The sequence below is a fragment of the Vidua macroura genome, chromosome 24 (assembly GCF_024509145.1).
Source record: "Vidua macroura isolate BioBank_ID:100142 chromosome 24, ASM2450914v1, whole genome shotgun sequence".
NCBI classification, from domain to species: Eukaryota; Metazoa; Chordata; class Aves; order Passeriformes; family Viduidae; genus Vidua; species Vidua macroura.
In genome coordinates, this window is record NC_071594.1 from 2,554,932 (window position 1) to 2,565,485 (window position 10,554).

General features: G+C 61.5%; 1 protein-coding gene across 1 annotated transcript in view; it reads right to left on the bottom strand.

Annotated features, from left to right (window-relative positions):
• KIF21B (kinesin family member 21B) overlaps positions 1-10,208 on the bottom strand; it is a 41,686-nt gene extending 31,478 nt beyond the window's left edge. The window contains exon 1 of the mRNA XM_053998262.1: positions 10,174-10,208. The gene's annotated coding sequence lies outside the window, so the exon portion shown is untranslated. The remainder of the gene's footprint in view (positions 1-10,173) is intronic.
• Between the last annotated feature and the right edge of the window lie 346 nt (positions 10,209-10,554).

Here is a 10,554-nt window from a genome sequence, read left to right on the forward strand (position 1 = left end):
GGGTGAGCTGTTCTGCACTGCTGCCCTGTGCCAGGCTTGGGGGAGTGGAGGAGGGGCTGGGAGCCACGTGCCAGGTGGGCACTGTGGGGCAGCTCCACAGGCAGGGTCAGCCCGGGCGGGGGTCCCTGATCCCAGCAGGCACAGCCTCCTGAGAGGGATCTCCCCATCCCAGCATCTCAAGCCCTGCAAGAGGCAAGGGGATGGGGTGGCTGGCACAGCCAGTATCCCCAGGTGAGGGCTGCACACAGCACTGACAGCACCAGCAGCCTGCACTCCGAAGGGAGCCTGTCTCCTTGCACGGGAAGGCACAGCTTGGCTGACGTGGACTGCTGGGTTCACGTCCTCCTCACCCAACTGTCTCAGCTTCCTGTCTCCCAGCCCAGCGCCACGGCAGCCCCAAGGGGCTCGGAGCATCCTCTGGCTCCCAGCACTTTGCCAAAGCCATGGCAGCACACTCCCACAGCCCTCCAGCACAGAGCCAGAGCCACGACAGCCCCACCCCACCCCACCAAACTGCCTGTGGGCACACACCAGGCCACACCACCCTGCTGAGACACAGCTGCCCTGCTGCAGGGGCAGAGGGACCCAGGTCCCTCAGCCAGGATCAGCCATGTCACACAGGGGCTGTTCCACCCCCCAGGGAGCCTGAGCACACACACCTTCCAACATTTCCCAGTGCTGTCAGGGGGCTGTAGGGCAGCTGCTCTCAGACTGGGGGATCACAAAGAGCTCCTGTCCCTCCAAGACCTCTCTGCAAGCTGCCTGCAGACCCTACAAAGAGCTGTTCCTCTTCCATCCCAAGGAGGCTGCCCAGCCAGGAAGGGCTGGCTGCCCAGGGAGCAGAGCCAAAGAGCTGGAGAGTGATGGGTGGAAGAGCTCCATGGGATTTTCCCTCTCTGTGCCAGGCCCCAGATGCTCATGGCCACCACCTCTTGTCCACCTTGTGTGCAGAGGGGCAAGGCTGCCCACTGCAATGCTGCTGAGGCACTGCCCCTCACCCAGCCACAGGCATCAGCTGCTGGGGCTGGCAGAGCTGGAGCTGGCAGAGCCCACCAGGGGCACAGCCCAGCTCTAGAGCCTGTCAGGACAGGTGGGCTGGGCAAGCCCGGACAGCACCTGGCTCCTCTCCCCACATTGCCTGCACTCAGGCTCCTGTCTCTGTTCCCACATCACCTGTGCTCACCCCACGCCCCACATCATCGGCATTCGCCCCATCTCCCCTCCCCACATGACCCTGCATTCACCCTGCTCCCATCCCCATATCCCCTGTGCTTGCCCTGCTCCCATCCCCACTCCTCCCATGGCCCCATCTCTGCTCCCAGTGTCACCAGCCCCCTCCAGCTTCCCCAGCATCAGAGCTGCAGAGCACCTGCCCAGCAGCCCAGGCCTGCACACAGCCCTGCCAGCCTCGCTGTCCTCTCTGCTGCCCAGCTTCACCCTGCTCTGCCCCAGGCCTGCTGCCCTGTGACCCCACCAGCAGCCCAGGTCAGCCAGGAGGAGCAGCTCTCTCACCCTCCAGTGCTCTCCCAGGACACCTCACGGGCCAAGGACAGCCCAGGCACCACAGAGCCAGCAGGTGAGGAGGTGTGTGGGGCGCTCAGCTTGGCCAAGCAGCTCCCCAGGGCAGGATCAGAACAAAGTGCTCCAAGTTTTCCCACACCTCAAGCATGGATGGGGCTGCCTGCCCTCCCCAGTGGCTGCCCAGGCCCAGATCCCACAGGAGAATCTTCCCCTTGCCTGGGAAAGGATCTCCCAGCCCCATTCTCCCTGAGCATGGGGACCAGGGAGAGGGCTGGCTGCCAAGGGCTGCCTCTCTGCACACAGGTTATATTGGACATAAACCAAGACAAAGTTCAGCATTTAATTACCACGGCAGGGAAGTGGCTTAGCAATCAGAGAAAATTGAATCAGGCTCCCCGGAGACTGCCAGGTCTGGTCAGCAAACAGTCCAATTAAGAGATATAGCCAGGCACCTCCCAGAGCAGCAGCACAGCACAGAGCCCCCCGTGCCACTGTGCCCCAGACAGACCCTGCCAAGGCAGGGGTGCCTCAGCCAGCACAGCTGGATCAGCACTGGGCCAAGACAGAGCTCCTGGGCAGCCTGGACACCCCACAGAGCTGGGTGCACCCAGAGCCCCACTGGGCACAGCCCAAAGCGGGGACGTGCCCCTACATCCATCCCCCAGGGAAACCCACCCCAATATCACCCAGCCTGCTCCTTGCAGGGCAAGCCTGCCTCGCACCCCAGAGCCCCCTGGGCTCCCCCTAATCCCACCACTCCAGGCTTTCCCAGGCTTAGGGAAACCTTTAAATCAGGCCGTGGCAGGCACCATGTGCTGCTCATTAGCTCTGGCAGGAGCACGAGGCTGTGAGCTGCACCATCTGCTCCGTGCTGAGACCACGGCAGGGTGAGGGACGTGCACAGGCCAGCAGCAGGGACACCCAGCCCGTGGCAGGGACCAGCAGGGCCCAGGGGATGCAGGGGACCCTGCTCTCCTCAGCCCAGAGGGGAGCAGAGCTAATCCAGTTTGGGGTCTCCCTGGAATCCAGCCTCACCCCCAGAGGTGACTGGCCTTAGCTCAGGCTGGGATCAGCCCAAGGGGAACACCAGGGGATGTCTGCACACAACAGACCCAGCACAGCCACCTGTAAAGGTGCAGTGTCACCAACCCCAGGAGGGGTGGCAAACACACGTGTGACAGCACATACGGTGTGACAGCACATACGGTGTGACACACGCCCCAGCAGCGCCCCAACTCCCCTCCAGCCGGGCAGGAACAGCCCCAAAAACACTGCCTCAGCAGCAGTATGGCAGTTCAGAGGGAGTTAGGGGAAAGCATCGTTCACCAACAGACGCTGGGCCTGCCAGGCCATCGGCCTGATCCCACAAAGCCCAGCAGTCCCCCAGGTCTCATGGGCACAGAGGGACACAGTTCCCCACCCAGCTCTGTGCCCCAGCACGGAGGCTCCCATTTCCTCCCAGCTCAGCAAATCCCCCCCACAGGACCTCTCCCTTTCCCAGGCGCCCCTGCAAGGTCCCCACGTCCCACTTCCACCCCACTCCACTGTGCTGTGCCCATACTGCAGATAAGGCTTCCCTAGGGCCAGCGTGCTGGCAGCCTCCCAGTGCACTCCAGTTGCCACTGGGGAAACAACAACCTGACCTTGGCAGAAGATTCTGCAGCCCCAGAGCCCACCAGGAACACCAGAGCAAAACTGCCCACACCACATGGGAGCAGGTGGTACAAAAGAGGTGCCTCTCCAGCCCCTCCCCAAAATACAAATAAGGGGATATAAATAAATAAATTTATATAAACGGATATGGATAATATATTTATTATTTATAAATATACTATTCATATACATAAACGATTTTATATATTATATTGTTATTTATAAATAATATAAATATATACATATCTATATAAATAATATAAATATAAATATATATAATAAATATATAAATAATTATATATAATTATTTATATATATAATATATAATATATTTCATAATTATATATAATATATATTATATAATTATATATAATATATAATTATATAATATAATTATATTATAATATAATTTTATATATAATTTATATATAATACATATATTTATATATAATATATATATTATATATAATTAATTTATATATATAAATAATATAAATAAATAATATATAAATTCTTATAAATGTATATATAAATAATTGTTTCTATATAAATAAGATAATATACATAATAAATATAGATTTATTTATGTTGTTTATTTATAGAAATAAATAAATTACTAAAAATAAATATAGATAAATATGTATAATTGTATATAGAATAAATATATATAATTTTTATATAAAAATAAGTTAATTAAATATAAAATAAATAGAAATAAATAAATGCCAAGCCCTTGGCCAGCAGGACGGGGGATGCTCTGAAGTACCCAGGAGCAAACCCAGTCCCTCACCTGGGCAAGGAACAGAGAATATTTTGAGCTAATGTCTCCCTCAGGCCTGAAATAATGGATGAGCAGAGCCATGCAACACTGGGCCAGGGAACTCCGTGCTTGAAGGCATGGGGAAGAGGAGGAGCAGGAGTTCAGCTCCCTGCCAGCATCCCAGGCCAGAGCAGGGATGGGGACCTCTCACTGCAGGGAGGTGCCCACAGCCCCACAGGGCAGCTGGACACGGGACAGGGCAGCTTGGCACCAGGCTCCACCACAGCAAGCTGTGACAAGAAATCTTCCCCACCCACGTCAGGCTCCAAGGAGCTGCAGGGCTGGGAAAGGGAATGCCCCAGTCCTGGGGCTGAGCTCTCCTGGCAGTGGGGGTGGTGACTGTGTGACATCCACACGGAGAGAGCAGAGGGGCAGATTCCGAGCAAGAGGAGGCAGCCTGCACCCCAGAGCAGTGCAGGGCCAGCGGGGACACGAGCACACGCCAGGGCAGCGCTGCGCTGGCTCCTGCTCTGCCCAGAGAGGGAAGGGGTGGCAGGCAGGTGCCAGTGACTGTCCCCTCCACCAAGCCGAAGTAAAACCCATCAGCAACTGCCCAGGGTGCAGAGGAACCCCCTGCAGACTGATCTCCTGCAGCAGATCCCAGCGGCAGCTGCCCTCACAATCCACCACATCCCAAATTCGCCGGCTGTTTAACCAGTGGCATCGAGTGTTTTGACAGGCTCCGGCAGGAAACAGCCCTGTGGGACCAGCGGGGCCAGCCCCCCACCCCAGCAGGAGCAGCAGTAGAGCCACTGGCCAGGGCTGGCTCTGCGATTCACGCTGGGCCCACAGAGGATATCACCTTCCCTCCCCCGGGGCCAGGAGCCATGTTTCTGACAGCTTTGTTTGGGGCTTCATCTGCAGTTTTCTCCTGCCTCCAATTTCACTGCTGAGGCAGCAGCTGGCTCCGCAGGACTGATCCTTGGGAGGCCCTGGCCTCCCCAGCTCCTGAGGCTCACGGTACTCAGCTAAATGCCCTGCCCCGGGTGATGTGTGCAGCACCAAACCCGCCCGGAGCTGCTTTGCTGTGGGCGCTGGCACATCCGGGGGTGCAGCCCTGCTCCACTTCTGCACGTTTCCGCTGCAAAAGCCGATGGAGTGCCTGGCTGAAGGCAGCACTGAGCCCCCTGCATGCACACACCTGGGCCCAGCACCGCCCCAGAGCCCAGCGTGGTCCCCAGCAGCTCCCTCCAGGCTGGGGAGCCCCTGTCCCCCTGCTCTTGGGACACACAGCCCCGAGTCACAGCAGGCGGCAAAGCCCCGAAGTGAAAGCAGAGCAGCAGCGTGTCCGGGTGGCTTCAGCCCAGCACCAAAACACCCCCAGGATGGGGCAGGGGCCCTCTGCCACAGCTGAGCTGCCCTCAGCAGGTGCAAAGGCTGGCGAGAAAGGGGCTGGGGTGCCCACAGCGGTGGTTTGCCAGCCCAGCACCCTGAGGATAGAGCAGCCTCCTGAGATCTTTCCTTCCGGGGACCAGGGCTGCCCCTGGCCCTGCAGATGGGAGACAGAGCACCCCAGGGCTGTGCCCAGCACCAGGATGGGCTGCTCCCCTCCCCCCTTCCCCTCCCCCTCCAGGAGACACTCACATCCCATGCCTTGGGGTGGAATTGATTGCCTTATCACTCCCTGCATGGCGCTGTAACAGCTGAGCAAAGCCAGGCCAACACCAGCCAAAGCTGCCAGGAGCCAGTGCCCCCCCAGGACCACACCAGAGGGCCTCCAAGGCACTGCAGCAGCAGGGGATGGTGGGCAGCAGGTACCAGGGCTGAGCCCTCCCTCTCCCCGCTGGAGCCCTTGGGCAGCATGGACAGTGGCACGAACTGGGTTCACTCCACCTTTCACTGGATCCAAATCCACCCCAGAACAGCTGATGTGGAAGGGCTACAACTTCACTCCCTCCGTGAGTGACCCCAGCTGGTACCAGACACTTTGGGCTCCACCCCAGCCATGGGGCACTAGAGGTGCCAGGACCCTGGCAGGGCTGGAGCCCAGCTGATCCCAGCAGCAGGCCTTTGCCAGTTCAGTCGCTTGGCCGGAGCACCCCCGAGGGTGTATGATGATGAGGGGAGGGGGACTCCGAGGAGGAGCTGGGAGTCCCTCCCCGAGGCACCAGCCAGCAATGGGCTCTGCCGTGGGCCACAGAGCATCGCAGCAGGGGCGGCCGCGAGAGCAGCAGAGCACTGGAGGTTGCAGAGTTTAAATAAACTTGAAATACGACTCAACTTCCTTCCCCAATTTCACAAGCTCCGTTTCCTGCGTCTCCTCAGCAGGCCAGGCATGCTCAGTGCCATGGCAGCTCTGGCACAGGGGATGCTGCTCCCTCTCAAACCAGCCAGCCAGTTTGGAGGTGCCCTCAGGGAGCAGCTCTGCAGCCAGCCAGGCCACTCAGGCCTCCAGCCGGGGAGTTTAATGGCTTCGGGGGTCGATACATGCCATCAGCCCTTCCTGACACTGCAGAACCGCTGAGCTCTGCTTCCTGCAGGCAGCACAGCCAGTCCCACTGCCCGGCTCACCGGCCCCAGGAGCTGGCAGCACCTGCCTGCAAGCCTGGAGGGGGCTGTGGGGAGAGGGGCTGCTGAGGGGCACAAGCCCCCAGTTGCTGTGCCAAGCCTCCGACCAAGGCCTGGACAGAGGGCAGGAGTGGGGAGCTGCTGCTCCGGCTGCACGGCAGGCACCCGTTTGAAGGTGACCTACAAGAAGGAAGCAGCGGCTGCTGCCTGAGGAGGACGGGCCCCAGACCCAGCTCCTGCAGACACCCCTGCCCCAGCACGGCCTGGAGAGCCACAGCCCGGCCTGCCGGCTCCTCCTGCCCCAGGAGACACAGTGACACTCAGAACTGCCCCAGGAGACACAGCGACACTCAGAACTGCCCCAGGAGACACAGCGACACTCAGAACTGCCCCAGGAGACACAGTGACACTCAGAAGGAGGCACAGTGACACTGGGAACTGCCCCAGCAGACACAGTGACACTCAGAACTGCCCCAGGAGACACAGTGACACTCAGAAGGAGGCACAGTGACACTGGGAACTGCCCCAGCAGACACAGTGACACTCAGAACTGCCCCAGGAGACACAGTGACACTCAGAAGGAGGCACAGTGACACTGGGAACTGCCCCAGCAGACACAGTGACACTCGGAAACCACCCCAGGAGACACTGTGACACTCGGAAGGAGACACAGTGACACTTGGAACCTGCCCTAGGAGACACTCAGAACCTCCCCAGGAGGCACAGTGACACTCGGTACTGCCCCAGGAGACACAGTGACACTCACAAGTCACACTAAGGAGCAAGCAAAGGCAGACCCTGCTGGCAGGGAGGGCAAGGGCCAGGGCAGGACCCAGCCCTGCCCTTGCAGCCACTGCAGGTCTGAGCTGCAGGTACAAGGTACAGGAACAAATCAGCCCCTGGGCCAGGAGGAGCTGCTGGGCCTGCATTTCCTTCTGCTGAGAGCAGCGCTGCCGCAGGTACCGGCCATTTCCCTCCCAGCACGTGGGAAGCCTAAATCATGTGCCCACAGCTCAGCAGCCAGGCTCTTTGGAGCCCAGGGCAAATGGGGCAGACCAGGGTCTCGAGGAGAAGATGGGAGCCTGTGAGGCTGGCAGTGAAACACCACAGCATCTCTCCTGCCTTCTCCTGCCACACCACGGCAATCAGCAGGAACTGGGATGCACAGATCCAGCATCTCTGTTCAACTGTCCTTACTCCTCCCACCCCAAGGCTCTGTGGGACCACAGAGATGGATCCTAATGGCTGTGGCACCTCTTGACATCAGCTGGATCATCGCCAGCAACACCACCATCACTTCCCAGTGCCCTTGGCCCTTCCCCAGGTCCCACCTCCCTCCCACCAGCAGCACAGACACAGAGACCCCAAAGAAAGACACAGAGACCCCAAAGAAACAGCACAGCTGGCCCATTCATGTTATTATCAAGGGACAAAAGGGGAGCTTTGATCCGTGTCCTGCTGCATCCCAGAAACATTCAATCTCCTCTGTGCTCTGATGGCTGAGAGAGGTAGGATCTGGGGCAGGTTTACTTCAAGGGTCTTAGAGAATCCTGCAGCCTGGCTGCTCCACCGGCAGGGTGTCACCAGCACTGACAAAGGAAAACCTCGCTCTGCTCCAAGTCCAGAACAGGAGGGGACCCAGCCCCAGCCCCCCGGGGCTGCTGTGGCAGAAAAGGTGGGTGGTCTGCAGGGAGAGCAGTTCAGCCCTTGCACACTCAGCTCAGCATCAGAGCCACCTTCCTGCACGGCGTCACAACCTGATGGCTTTGTTTGGCAGCCTCCTCGCTCCCAGCCCTGCTCCTTTGTCCTCCCGACTCACCTCCAGCACCACATCCCCCCGTGTGCCCAGCTCTCACCAGCTGCTCTGAGCGGGATGTTGGCTCGCTCCCTCAAGGAAGGGGTGCAGGAGGGTGGGAGCTCTCCCCCCTCCCTGGATCCTCACCATGACCACTCCAGCCCCACTGCAATGCTGCATACCCCCACCACCTCCCCGCTGCGGTCCCCTAGCCAAGCACCAGCCAGCCCAAGACCCCAGTGCTGGAAGGGAGCTGAGGGATGAGGAGAACCCCGCAGAAACGACTCCACAGCCGCCATGCCGTGGGGCACCCACCCCATCTCCGGGATGATGTTCAAAGGCATCATCTCGAGAGAAATGCAGGATGGAGACGGGAAGAGTCTGGCCAAGAGGAAATCTCCACCCCCATGGTCGGCTTTAACTCGGTTCCCGGGTCAGTGTCCTGGCACAGACACTCTATCTTGGCACAGCCCCCCTGCCCCTGTGCCGCCACCCCAGCAGCAGCCGCAGCAGGGCTGCCGTCACTCCTGCAGCTCCCCCATCCTTCGCAGCCAAAGCCTGGCCTCGACCCTCGGCCTTTCGAGAGAACGGCAAAAAATCCCCTCCGGCTGCTGCCAGGGCGGGCAGGACGGAGGGGCAGGGGGAGCTGGGAGGTGTCGCGGTGCACACACACGCGGGCACACGCACACAGCCCTGCACATCCGCGTGCACACGCACACACAGCCCCACACCCACCCGCTCTCCCTCCATCGCTGCCGCTGCACCAGCAGCATCTTTTGTGCTCCCGCTCCGACCAGGCGGGGCGCGGGCAGTGCCCCCCGAGCCCCGGCGCGGTCCCCGCAGCCGCCAGCCCGCACTGCCCGTGCCGGCGGGGGCACGGGGCACAGAGCGGGGCAGGCACGGCGTGTCCGGCCGGCCGGGACGGGCTGCGGGGCCGGGCTCCCACGGGCTCCGACCCGCTCCACCACCACCACGGGCCCGGCAGATGCGACTGCCCCGGCACAGGCACGGTGGCCGGTCCCTTCCCCCGCGGGACGGCGGCTCCGGCCGCGGCAGGGTCCCGGGCCGGGCAGGGTCCCGCGTTGCCGCTCCGTGGGATTCGGATCCCCTGTCTCGGCGGGGACTCCTTCCTCCCGAGGGGCAGGAGCGGCAGAGCCCCGCCGCCGCGCACCGGGCCGGGCATGGCGCTCACAAAGACGAGGGTGACACAGGGGAGTGTCACCCGTTCCCGCGGGGCTCGGCCTCGCCCGGCCCACGCCCCCCGAGCTCCCGCAGCCCCCCGAGCCCCGGCGGGCTCCGAGGCCGCCGGCAGCTCCTCTGTGAGGTGCGGGTCTGCAGGCGCATTGTTCCCAGCACAAAGGACACCGAGATACCGCATCGTTTCCCACCACCCAGCGGGGGGGGCGGCAGGGAGCCCCCACAATGCCGGGCATCCTGATGACACTTCGGACGGCCAAAGCCACCCGCGCAGCAGCCGGGAGCTGCCCAGGCTGGGCGTCCGCCGGCTCTGCAGGTGGAGGAGCCGGGGGTCCCGGCCTCGCCGTCCGCCGGCCACGGGGGATGGCGGGCGGCGGGGGCGGGCGGAGGGAAGGCAGCGCCGGCGGTGGGGAGAGGGGGGAGACATCCCGAAACGGTGGGGAGCGGGGGGTGGGGAGGAGAGCGGCGGGGCCGTGGGGGGTGCGGCAGAGAACGGCCCGGCGGGGTCTCACTGCCCCGGGGTGGGGGTCGGAGCCCGAGCGGGCACCCACCAACCCCCGCCTCGCACCGCAGCGGCTGCGCCCGCCCCGCCTTTCGGCACCGGTCCCGGGCGCACCGAGCTCCGCGCGGCCCCGGACGCGCAGCCCGCCCCGCGGGAAGCGCCGATCCCCGCACTCACCTCACGGCCACCTTCACGCAGCTGTCCGGGGCCGCCATGGCCCCGCACGGCGCCGCGGCCGCCGCTGCCCCGGAGCATCCGCGGGGCGGGAGGGGCGGGGCCGCGGGCGGGGCGGGGCCGGACCAGGTGCGGGGCGGGGCCGGGCAGGGACACGCCCCCAGGGCCGGACCGCGGGCACGCGGCGGAGGGCGCGGGATCCCGCTCGGAGCCGGGACACGGGGACACGGACAGACACACGGACAGGGACACAGGGACAGGGACACACGGACACACAGACAGACACACGGACACACAGGGACACACGGACAGACACACGGACACATGGACAGGGACACAGGGACACACGGACAGACACACGGACACACAGGGACACACGGACAG